Here is a 13,366-nt window from a genome sequence, read left to right as displayed (position 1 = left end):
TTTAAAGTGTATAATTCAGGAGTTTTTACAATATTCCCAATATTGTGCAACTATCTAATTTCAGAATATTTTCATTATCTCAGATAGAAATTCTGTACCCATTATGTCAGTTCCCATTCCTTCTGCCTCTGCACCCTTAAGCAAACACTAATCTATTTTCTTTCTCTATTGACCTTCCCATTCTGGACATTTCATATAAAGGGAACAATAGAAGTTATGTATTAAGTGGACTTTTGTGACTGACTTCTTTCACTTAGATACATGTTTACAAGTTCATCCATGTTGCAGCATTATCAATATTTCATTCTTTTTAATATTCCACCATATAGATATATACCACATTTGTATACCTGTTCATCATGAGTTATTTCTACTTTTTGGCTATTAGAATAATGCTGCTATGAACATTCGTATATAAGTTTTTGTGTGGAGATGTTTTCATTTTTCTTGGATATATACCTAAGAGTAAAATTGCTGGTCACGTGGTAACTCCGTGCATTTTTGAGGAGCTGCCAAACTTTTCAAAGTGTGGCTGTAACATTTTACATTTCTACCAGCAATGTATGAAGATTCCAATTTCTCCACATTCCTTATCTCCACTTGCATTTTTTTAAAATAGCCATCCTACTAGGAGTAAAGTGGTGTCTCATTGTGGTTTTTATTTGGATTTTCCTAATGACTAATGATGTTGAGCATCTTTTCATGTGCTTTTTGGCAATTTGTATGTCTTCTCTGGAAAATTGTTCAAATACTTTGCCCATTTAAAAATTGTATTATTTGATCTTTTATGTTGAGTTGTGAGAGTTCTTTATATATTCTGGATATAAGACTTTTATTATATATATGGTGTGCAAGTATTTTCTTCTATTCTGCAGACTGTCTTTGCACTTTTTTGGTCATGTTCTTTAAAGCATAAAATTTTTATTTTAATGGAGTTCAATTTGTCTGTTTTTTATTTTGTTGCTTGTGCTTTTGGTGTTGTATCTAAGAGACTATTTTCAAACTCAAAGTAATAAAGTTTTATTCCTACGATTTCCTTTAAATGTTTTATAGTTTTAGTCTTTGCATTTAGTTCTGTGATTCATCTTGAATTAAACTTCGTGTTTGGTGTGAGGAAGGGTCCAACTGTATTATTTTGTAGCACCTTTGTTAAAAAGGATTATTCTTTCATATTATTACTCTTGACTTGTATTGTTAACACTATTTAAGAGTAACCCCAAAATTGCTATTTTTAATTATCTCATTAGAATTAGTAAAGTAAAGCTTGTGTTCCCAAATAGTTGGGGTTAAATTTTGAGTTGGTATTATTATTAGATCCCAGTTTGGAAATATTTAAATTTTATACTCTTATCCATATGAGAGCAATTGCAGTGTAAAACTTGACATAAGTTCATTGCCTGGCATTTAATATGTATTTGGTAAATATTCACTGAACAAAAATGAATAAATCATGCATTACCTGCTTATTATTCCATGTTGCTTTTAAAATGTGCATTTAGAAAGTAACATATACTTAAACATTTACGACTGAATAAATACAATTGTTTTTAAAGTCAACCTTGTGCAAATTAAAATAACAGAAAATAATTTTATATCAGTATTTTTACATTTATGCTTGACTTTAGAAAACAGTGGAAGCATCTCCTGCTACTTTTCAGATAATTGTTTAAGACACACTGGGTCACATAAATTTAAATAGATTCTTCTGTTACAGGACTTCTCAGAGCCTTCATAATAATATAAAAATGTGCCTTGTTAAAATGGGGCATAATATGCAACATTTTCCAATTATATTTGGCATAGAAACGTATTCAGATTGAATAAATAACAGAGTTAGCAAACCAAGAAACACCTTTTGGAAATGATTTCCCTGTGATTTAAATTTGTGGACTATTAGGGAACTGGAGATCATCCATTTACTATTTCTATATACTTTGCTTTGAATTTCAGTAAGAAAAATCACCAAGAATATTATTTTTGGTATTTGGAATTGAATTTGCCAGGAATGCAAGCACTGCTACCTAACTAAAGACCTTGGCTTTGGAAACATCTTACCCCTTGGCAGCTCTCCAGAGTTTAGACTTGGCAGCATCAAAGACACAACGCAAGGTGTGTTTATTTGATTTAACATTTTGCAAAAGGTGTTTTGATTTGTGGTTTGTTTTCTTTCACTTTGTACTTATTGCTTTGGGTTGTTTTCTTCTGGCAATGAACCTGGGTTCCAAGCATAGGTTTTTCTTACGGAAGGCAGTTTTACAATAAGGAAATGTTTTTACTTGTATTTATTTTGTGATATTTCAGCAAATCCAAATAAATGAAGTAACATTTATAAAGCTATACATTTATAACTGATTTATTTGTTAAATATTTAGTATTATCAATTGTCTATTAAAGATTTGTTGCTACATTAAATGCTTGGTCTGTCTTGATGTTCAGTACATTATTATACTTTGGTATATTGCAATATTTTGATAATTATGTATTGGTTTTAGTCACTGTTCCTGCATATTAAGTAATAAACAGATTAATATCATCATAAAATATCATTTACTCAGCAATATTTCTTAGTAAATTGATACATCCATTTTTCTCATGTATTGTGGAGAGAGGAAATATGACATAAAATGGAAGAATATGGGCCTCTGTTTATCTCTGACCTCATCGCTTACTGTTCTTTCCCACTCCTCACTCTACTCAATGCCTTTAAATAGCTCTCCATTTTACTCAACATCAAATCTAAATAAAGCTCTTAAACTGGTCTAAATGTCTCTACAGTACTTGAACCTTTGTTATTTCTCTAATTTCATCTTCAACTCTGCTCATCGTCATTCTCTTGCCCTGGGCATACTGCCTCCCTTTTTGTTCTCTGAACGTGCCAGGCATTTTCTCATCTCAGAATTTTTGCACTTGCTATTCTTTCTACTGAATTGCTCTTCATCCATATATAGCAATTGTATGACCAATTTCCTTACTTTTCTTTTGGTCGTTATTAAAATTTCACCTTCTAAATGGAGTCTTACCTGATGACTATCCAAAGCTTTATATTCTTTCTTTGCTCTATAATTTTTATCACTATCTATTAAACTATATATTTACACTTATTTGTCTTGCTTATTATCATTATCCTTCATAAGAATATAAGGCATATGAAGGCAGGAATTTTGGTTTGCTCTGTTTTCACTCTATCTCTAGTAACCGGAGTGGCCCCTGGCCCTTGATGAGTGAACGTATGAATGATCAATGAATCCAGAAAATGTGTTTTAACTACTTACTATGAGCTAGGCATTAACAGTTCCTACCTTCAGGAGTATAGTTTACAAAGGAAATGGATAATTCCAGCAGCCATTTTACTATAGTATTGTGTTATAATAAGAGTATGAATAGAATGCTGTCATCACTTGGAGAAGCAGCATTTAAATCAGACTATATTGTACTTATGAAAGGCTGCTGGGGAAAAGTAACCCTTTGTATCAGTCAGAGGAGCTCAGGTTATGCTGTAGAAACAAGCAAGCCCAAATTTCAATGTCTTAACACAACACACAGACTACATATCCAAAATAAGTTGGTAGGATGGTTCTGGACCCAAGATATTGAAGGTTTTATCTGAATATACTTCCATGATCACTGCAGCAGTGGGAAGGGAGTGTGGCTCGTTATGCAATGGCATTTAGAGTTTCATTGGTCAAAGCAAATTGCTAAATTTTGAATGGGGAACTATGAAGTGCAGTATTGCCTTCTATCCAGAGGGAAAGGGGAATTGTAAGATTAATGAGTTGAATTAATGACTGTCATACCTTTGTACTGATTTAAAGGAGTATAAGATATCCAGGTAAAAGATATTTAAAAGCATTTTCAGATGATACACCTAGGTATAGTTTTTTTTGACATTTATCCTTTTTGGTGTTCTTTGAGCTTCTTGGATTTATGGTTTGGTGTCTGACATTTATTCTCAGTCATTATTGTTTCAAATATTTCTTCTGTTCTTATCTCTTTTTCTTCATCTTCTGATATTCCCATTATGTGTATGTTATACCTTTTAGAGTTGTACCACAATCTTTGGGTATTCTGTTCTGTGTGTGTGTGTGTGTGTGTGTGTGTGTGTGTGTGTTATCTTTGTTTTCTGGTTTTGGAGGTTTCTATTGATTTACCTCAAGCTTAGAGATCTTTCCTCAGCTAGTGTTCAATCTATGAATAAGCTCATCAAAGGCACTCTTCATTTCTGCTATTGTGTTTTTGATCACTAGCATTTCTTTTGGTTCCTTAAGATTTCCATGTCTTTGCTTACATTCTCCATCTGTTGTTGCATGGTGTCTACTTTATCCATTAGAGCCCTTGCATATTAATCATATTTATTTGAAGTTTCCAGTTTGATAATTTCAACATCCCTGCCATATCTGGTTCTGATGCTTGTGTATCTCTTCAAATTGTGGTTTTTTTTTTTCCCCTTTTAGTATGCCTTGTAATTTTTTCTTGATAGCCAGATATGATGTACTGGGTAAAAGGAACTGCTGTAAATAGGCCTCTAGTAACATGGTGGTAAAGTATGGAGCTATGTGGTACACTCTGCAGTCCTATTATTAGGTCTTAGTCATTTAGTGAGCATTGGCTTTTGGACTGTGAACTTCACAAGTGTTTTCCCCTCCTTTAGTGAAGACAGGATGCCTGGAGTTGAGTATTTCTCTTCCTCCACATGGAAAGCTAGAGTGGGCTAGAGTTGGGGGTTTTCCTTTCCCCAGATCAGTTAGGCTCTGACAGTACCCAGCAAGTTAGCCTTTGATTAACTAGTTTCTCCTGAGGACAGATCTTGTTAAGAATGACAGAGTGCTGTAGTGTATTTCAAAATGGTTCCTTTTCCCCTCCCACTGGGATTTTTCTCAAGTATTTACTGTGAGAAGCTAGTCGAGCTCCTGGGGGTAAAACTCAGAGTGTGGGAGTCCTTCTCTGTCTTGGTTCCCCTAGAGTTTTTCATTCAGACTTTTTCATCCTGAGCCTCTAGCAATTTGTCAATTACAGTTCAGGTTTTTCTACCACAGCACTGGTTCCTGTGACGATTTCCTCTCACGGGTTTCTGTCTGGTAAGCTGTGACTCTCTGCATTTGCCTATTTCTCCAACCTTGAGAGTCAGAGTTGTGCTCTGTGTCCTCATTTTTCTTAAGAATCCAAAAAGAGCGCTGATTTTTCAGTCTGTTTAACTTTTTACTTGGAAAAGGGATGGAGTAGTGACTTCTAAGCTCCTTACATACAGAAATGGAAACTGGAAGCCTATGATAGATTTTTTAGATCATAGATATTTTTAGTAAAAAATTTTCAGTTGGCCCTCCATATCAAGGGTTTTGCATCCATGAATTCAGGCAATTGCAGATAAAAAATACTCAGGCTAAAAAAAAGCAATAAAAATAGCCATACAACAATAAAAAATAACAGAAAAATACAGTAAAACAATTGTTTACATAGCTTTTACAGTGTATTAAATATTATACATAATCTAAAGATGATTTAAAGAATACAGGGGAATGTACAACATAGGTTAATGCAAATGCTACACCATTTTATTTAAGGGATTCTAGCACCTGTGGATTTTGGTTTCCACAGGAGTCCTGGAACCAATCCCTGATGGCTATGGAGGGAGACCTGTATAATGTTATACTAAAGTTTAATATTCAAAAAGAAAATAGAAAAGTAGAATATTTATGGAAATTTTCTTAAAGGTTTTGGAAGATATTCGTTGGAATGTACTATAAGGGCTTTTCTAAAATTGTATTTCTTGTTTGCTATTATGTGTTAGACCTAGGGTTACTTTAAATATTTGAGATGCTAAACTTATCATTGGAAATTAAAGGTTTGAGGCTCTTATGGCAGAACCAGTTTTATCTAAAGTCAGGCTATTGCTCTAGTAAGAGGAACAGTATTAACCTGCACAATGCATGTAGTGGATATATAAAAGGAATTGTGACTTACAGACTTAGTAGAAAAAACATCAAGAAGTTTACAACTCCTGAAGAGAATACAGAATAAAGAATTGTGGAAGTGTTTACCTGAGAAATTTTTTCTTAGACTGAAGGATAATTTGCAAATTCCTACAACGATTAGAGATTAAGTTGCCAGCTTTAAAAATGGGGACTAGTGTGTAAGCCTTTTGTATGTACATATGTACATGCACTAAGTATGTAAATACATACATATTGTGAGACTAGGTTCTCACAGTAAATATCTGATAAAAATCCCTGGGGGAGGGGAAAAGGAACCATTTTGAAATACACCACAGCACTCTGTTCTAAAAAAGGTCTCTCCTCAGGAGAAACTAGTGTATATAAAAAACTTACTTTCTAAATGTAACTGTTACTCTACTAATCCAGAGTTTCAAACATGTGTGAACAATAAGATAGCATACATAATTTGGCATTTTAAAAGTTATCCAAAGATACTTTTGTAGAAGCCACTTAGCTGATGATAGAAGATATTTAAAAGATCAAATAATACCAGATATTGTACATCGTATATGTAATTAAGTTGTTATAGGCTTAGTATATTCTGAGAGCATTCTTATATCCTAAGAATCTTAAATAAATGGAGCTCAAAAACGAATGTGAGATCAAGTTTATATTTTTTCTTTTTTCTTTCTTTCCTTCCTTCCTCCCTCCCTCCCTTCCTTCCTTCCTTTCTCTTTTCTTTTCTCTCTTTTTCTTTCTTTCTTTCTTTGCTTCTCTTTCTTTCTTTCCTTCCTTTCCTTCCTTTCTTCCTTCCTTCCTCCCTCCCTCTCTTCCTTCCTTTCTCTTTTCTTTCTTTCTTTCCTTCCCTTTCCTTCCTTCCTTTCTTCCTTCCTTCCTTCCTTCCTTTCCTTCTCTTTCTTTCTTTCCTTCCCTTTCCTTCCTTTCTTTCTTCCTTCCTTCCTTCTTTCTTTCTTTTTCTTCCTTGACTGCATACTGCCTCAATAGTAATCGGTTACATCAGCATGATGTAATGATGATGATAACATTTATTGAGCACTTACTATGTGAGAAGCACTTAATATAAATTAACTATTTAATTTAACCATTACAACATAGCCATGTGAGTTAGGTATTCTTACTGTTCCTATTTTGAAAATGGAAAATAAGCCTATCTTAGTTAATCACCAAAAAGGATCAAAATCAGAAAGGAAACAAGTAGGGAAGAGTTAACCTACCCTTTATCAGGCTCAGATTCTCATAAAATATAGCATTAAAAGAAAAAACTTAGACAAATTAAATTTAACAAGTTTAATTGAGCAAAGAATAATTCTCTAATCAGGAAGCCTCCCAGGCCAGAATAGGCTCAGAGAGAGATTAGCATAACCATGTGGTGGAAGATTTATGGACAGAAAAAGGAAAGTTATGTAACAGAAAACGGAAATTAGGTACAGAAACAGCCAGATTGGTTACAGCTTGGTGTTTGCCTCATTTGAGCCTGGTTTGAACAGTTGGCCACCTTTGGCCAAAACTCAGTGATTGGCACAAAAGTCGGTTGCAGTCTGTTTACACATGGAAAGGTTACAGTTTACTGTGCACAGAGAAACCATTAGGTCACATTTAGAATATATAAGGAGGCAGCATTGGGCTAAACTTAACAATTGCTTATTTTTGAAAACTCAAAGCATTTTCAATTAAGTTTACAATAATTAAACATCAAATATGTAAGTTTCAAATTAACATAATTGTCTTTTGGAGAATAGTTACTCAAAAATGTCTATTGAGTATATACTATGTGCAGACATTGTCCTTATTGTTTGAGATTCTTCAGTGTACAAAACAAAGATCCCTGCATTCTTGCTCAGGGAAGTGAGGAAATAAACAGTGGACTAAATTTAATATGAAAAAAACTTTTAAATATTTTAAACTAGCTGATAGGTATAAGGTGAAACAACTTTCCTGTTGCAATGATATGATATTGATAATCATATTGTTGCAATGAATTCATTGTTGCAATGAAATGATGATCTCATTGTTCATTTCATTTCATAATATCTACATTAATCATGAAAAGGAAGAAATATTGATTGCTGTAAAATGATCATTTGTTTTAAATACTTAGAGATTAAATGTTGTTAACCATTACTGTGGCGAAATTTCTCTGTCTCCTTCCTCTTTACTGAAGATGCAGCATTCCAAGTAAGCAATTAAATGTCATTTGCCATTTGTAGAGCAACTTTGTTTTCTATAATTACAGACCTAGGTGGTCCATAGCTAAAACAGAATAAAAGTGAATTAAAAAATACAAAATGGTCCTAGGATGTATTTTTCCTATGAAGGACAAATTTAAGCATAATCTTTGTGCCTTTACTACAAATGCTCATGATTAAAAATTCAGTTTTGTTCTTTTTGTTTGCAGTATATGGGTGTGTTTTTATGTGTGTGAGAAAAAGAATAAAGGAGAGAATGAATATGAAAAGGAGAATTAATTATGTCAGGGCTCCCTATGTGCATTTGTTTCAGTTGCCTTTCAGAATCCTATCACTGTAATTCAAGGAATTGACTAAACATATATATTTTTAAAATAGAAGATGCCATTTTTTTCCTGTCTTAGTTTTCTTCTACCGTCCCTCAAGTCATCTCAGTGTTACTATACTTAATATTCCTTTACGTTAGATGCAACCAGTATAACCCTCTGGACTGCTCTATTTGGTAAACCATCTTGTATTAATGCTTTCTTGTGAATATTTTAAAGAATTAAGTAATGGATGTAGTTTATGGGCTTCATTATTGAAATAGTAGTGATGTGGTACAGTGAAAAAATTAAATGTTCAATCACAAGGATTAAAGAATGAAAAATAGTGAAGGGCAAAAGAAAAATGAAGGCTTTTTTTTTTTTCCTGAGGCGGAGTTTCACTCTTATTGCCCGGGCTAGAATGCAATGGCGCAATCTCGGCTCACTGCAACCTCCGCCTCCTGCGTTCAAGTGATTCTCCTGCCTCAGCCTCCCGAGTAGCTGGGATTACAGGAGTCCACCACCATGCCTAGCTAATTTTTTGTATTTTTAGTAGAGACAGGGTTTCACCATATTGGCCAGGTTGGTCTCGAACTCCCGACCTCAGGTGATCCACTCACCTCAGCCTCCCAAACTGCTGGGATTACAGGCATGAGCCACCGTGCCCGGCCACGAAAGGAGGCTTTAAGATAAAGTCCAAACTTGAGTGTATATATATATATAAACACTGTTGAGAGAGGCATAGGAAGGATTTTTGCAGAGGATAGAATCTGTATTAAAAGAAAAGTCCAGTCTCTTAATAACTAGATTTTTGTACTGTTAGAGATAACATGGAGGTCTTTAGAATAGGCTCTAAAAACCTTTTAGAAAAGGTAGAGGTGACACACGTAGTTAAAAAATAAATGAGCCAGGCGCGGTGGCTCATGCCTGTAATCCCAGCACTTTGGGAGGCCAAGGCGGGCGGATCACGAGGTCAGGAGATCGACACCATCCTGGCTAACACGGTGAAACCCCGTCTCTACTAAAAATACAAAAACAAAAAATTAGCCAGGCGTGGTGGCAGGAGCCTGCGGTCCCAGCTACTCTGAGGCTGAGGCAGGAGAATGGCGTGAACCCAGCAGGCGGAGCTCGCAGTGAGCCGAGATTGCACCACTGCACTCCAGCCTGGGCGACAGAGCGAGACTCCGTCTCAAAAAAAAAAAAAAGTAAAATAAAATAAAAAATAAAAAATAAATGGTAGGGAGTATGACACATAAAGGAGAAATATGGTTCAATCAGAGATTATTATTATGGCTAGTAATGTGAAAAAATTAGAAAACAACACTTAAAAATATTAATTGCTTTAGGCAGTTTATTCATTGAATAAAAGTTGTTTGCTTTCAAAAAAATCTCATTTTCTGATCTGAGCTAAATAGGGCAATTTTAAAGACAGGGGTTCAGAGTAGTTCATAGCCTTTTTATTACATTCATTTTTAAATGTCTTATTTGAAAGGGAATGTCCTGGTTTATGATTTTCATACTTTTTCCCTTTTGGAAAGAGGCAGATGGTATGAAAACTGGACTCCCTTATTTAAAGGGAATGTTGATATTTATAACCAAGCTTATCTCCAGCAAGATTTGTTTTTTGCAGCTGTTCCAGGTTGGAAAAAAATATTATATTAAAGCTCTGGCTTGTTTTTCTTTCCATATTTAGGGGGGGAGATCTCCAAAATGTGAAAAAGTGATGTTTGATTTTAAACATGAATGCAATGTAAACTGTGATTTTTTCCGTCTATATGTGAATTTTCTGTTTGTATGCTCTGATATTACTCTTTTTGTTTCACTGATCTATTTCCTAGATATATCACACTTGAGAAATAATTTACTCATTATTTTCTATATATCATCAAAGTATCCTAGGAAATGTAGTAGACTTTCATTAAGGCTTAGCCTTTGTTATTATTAAATAGGCCACTTTCTAATTTTCCGTTTTGATATTTTAGTCATTTTTTTTTCTACCCAGAGCATATTTTCACTGGGAAAGTAACTTTATTTTTAGTTCTTAATTATATTATTTAAGTTAAGATATATATTTTTCTTTTTATTTTCTATTCTTTGCTTCTATTTTTAATTAGAAATGCTGCTTTTTTCTGGACATGTTTTAGTACTTTTTAAAATAACTTAATTGATAATTAACTGTATTTTATATCCTAAATTTAATACATATAGCTACCTCTTGGGGCACATGCTAAAACTAGAATGAATATCCATGCCTGCACATGCATATAATCTTTGAACAAATATGTATCTATATACATACCTATATGGTACATAAGAAGGAAAAAACAAATGTAAGTTGGTCACTAAGCTGTCCACAGCTGCACGAGCAAACACAGACTCTTGCTTAGTCATGTGAAGCATCTACAGACAGGCTGTACAGGACAAGGCAGTTAGATTGAGGAAGAAAAATAATTTATCTGCCAACATCTTCCTATCTCTCATTTCACATTGGTCAAAGCTCACCTTATGGTATGTTACTGTCCCTATACTTTCAGATTATGTCCCCTGACCCCAGTAGGCAATTGTTGGGGAAGCATCCTACACCGTATGCTTTGTGGCTTCACTGGAATCTGGAGGTGGCAGGAGGAACTGAGCTTCCACGTGTCAGGGTGTAGATATTGCTGTAGCTGTGAAAGTGGTGATAGGGCTGTGCCTTCATCTTCACTACAGGGGAAGCAACATCAATCAGTGGTATTGGAAAATGAGTTGAAGGTAATGGCCAGTGCTGTCCATTGGGCAAGTGACTGAAAGTCCAGTATGTAGTGAATTGGGTGAGATACATAAATTGGGCCCAACATAGGATAATGGGTAATGATTGCATCTGGCCAGCTTCTTTAAAAATTATTTATCATATGTAAATATGCCTTTGACAGTACCTACACCACAGTCAGCACTCATTATCTATTTAATTTTTTTATTAACTTTGTTTTATTAAGATATAATAAATATACATATTTATAGGGTACAGTAAGATGTTTTAATACATGTATACGTTGTGCAAAATCAAATCAGGGCATTTAGCCGGCATATCCATCACCTTATATATTTATCATTTCTTTGTGGTGAGAACATTCAAAATTCTCCTATCTATTTTAAAATATACAATACCATATTTGTTAACCTTAGTTATCCTAATCTACAATAGAACACCAGAATTTATTCCTTCTAACTGTAACTGTGTACTGTTAACCAAAATTTACCTGTACCCTCCTCCTTTTCCCTTGCTAGCCTCTGTTGACCACCGTTCTGCCTTCTACTTTTATGAGGTCAACTTCTTTAGATTCCACATGTAAGTGAGATCATGCTGTAGCTGTCTTCCTGTGCCTGGCTTATTTCTCATAACATAGTGTCCTCAAGATTTATCTATGTTGCCATGAGTGCCAGGATTTCATTCTTTTTTATGGCTGGATAGTATTTCATTCCATACATATGCTTCATTTTATTTATCCACTTATTCGTTTATACAGACTTAGGTTGATTTCATCTCTTGGCTATTGTGAATAGTACTGTTATAAACATTGAAGTGCTGATACCTCTTTGACAAACTGATTTTATTTGTTTTTGAATATATATCCAACAGTAGGATTGCTGGGTCATATAGTAGTTCTATTTTTTTTTTTTTTGAGTAACCTTCACACTCTCTTCCATAATGGCTGTACTAATTTACATTCCCACGACAGTGTGTAAGAGTTTTCCTTTTCTCCACATGCAAACCATTTGCTACTTTTTAATTATCTTTTTGATAATTGCCATTTTAACAGGTGTAAGGTGCTGTCTTGTTGTTTTAATTTGCATTTTCCTAATGATTAATGATATTTTAATATAACTGTTGGCCATTTGTATGTCTTCCTTTGAGAAATGTCTATTCAGGTCTTTTGCACATTTTCAAAATGGGATTATTTGGGTTTTTTTTTGTATTGAGTTGATCGACTTCCTAATATAGTCTGGATATATAGTCCTAATATAATCTGGATATTAACAGATGAATAGTTTACAAATATTTTCTTCCATTCTGTAGATTCTCTCTTTACTCTATTGCTTGTTTCCTCTGCTTTTTCCTCTTCTAAAAAGCTTCTAGCAGAATCCCATTTGTCTATTTTTTGCTTTTGTTGCCTATGCTTTTGGGATCTTACCCCAAAAAATCCTTGCTCAATCCAATGTGTGTCCAATATGGTGTTTTCCCTGTTTTCTCCTAGCATTTCTCCTAGCAGTTTTATTGTTTCAGGTCTTATATTTAAGCCTTTAATTCATTTTGTTTAATTTTTGTATATAGCAAGAGATAGGAATCTAGCTTCATTCTTCTGTATGTGGATGTCCACTTTTCCCAGAACCATTTATTGAAGAGACTGTTCTTTTTCTATTCTGTGTTCTTGGCACCTTTGTTAAACATCAGTTGGCTGTAAGTGTATGGATTTATTTTTGGGTTCACTATTCTGTTTCATTGTCTCTGTGTCTGTTTTTATGCCAATGCCATGCTGTTTTGGTTATTGTAGCTTCATAGTATATTTGAAAGTCAGGTAATGTGATGCCTCTAGCTTTGTTCTTTTTTGCTCAAAATTGCTTTGGCTATTCAGGGTGTTTTCTGGGTCCATATGAATTTTAAGATAGTTTTTTTCCACTCATATGAAGGATGTCTTTGGGATTTTGACAGGAATTGCATTGAATCTGTAGATGATTTTGAGTAAAACAGACATTTTTACAATAGTGATTCTTCCAATTCATAAACATGGAATGCTTTTCCATTTATGTATGTCTTCAATTTTTTAATCAGTTTTTAAAAATAGTTTTCACTGCAGAGAGTTTTCACCTCCTTGGTTAAATTTATTACTAAGTGTCCCATTTTTTTTTAGCTATTGTAAATAGGATTGTTGTCCTTATTTCATTT

General features: G+C 34.1%; 1 protein-coding gene across 10 annotated transcripts in view; it reads left to right on the top strand.

The window, feature by feature from the left end:
- The window catches only part of TRIQK (triple QxxK/R motif containing), an 82,857-nt gene that overhangs the window by 9,988 nt on the left and 59,503 nt on the right, over positions 1-13,366 (top strand). For 6 of the 10 annotated variants that reach the window (XM_003821118.6, XM_008974617.5, XM_008974616.6 and 3 more), the window contains exon 2: positions 1,951-2,109. The exons of the other annotated variants lie outside the window; for them this stretch is intronic. The gene's annotated coding sequence lies outside the window, so the exon portion shown is untranslated. The remainder of the gene's footprint in view (positions 1-1,950; positions 2,110-13,366) is intronic. 10 annotated transcript variants of the gene reach the window in all.

Source organism: Pan paniscus, chromosome 7 (genome assembly GCF_029289425.2).
Source record: "Pan paniscus chromosome 7, NHGRI_mPanPan1-v2.0_pri, whole genome shotgun sequence".
Taxonomy (NCBI): Eukaryota; Metazoa; Chordata; class Mammalia; order Primates; family Hominidae; genus Pan; species Pan paniscus.
This window is presented reverse-complemented; position numbering and strand designations above follow the sequence as displayed.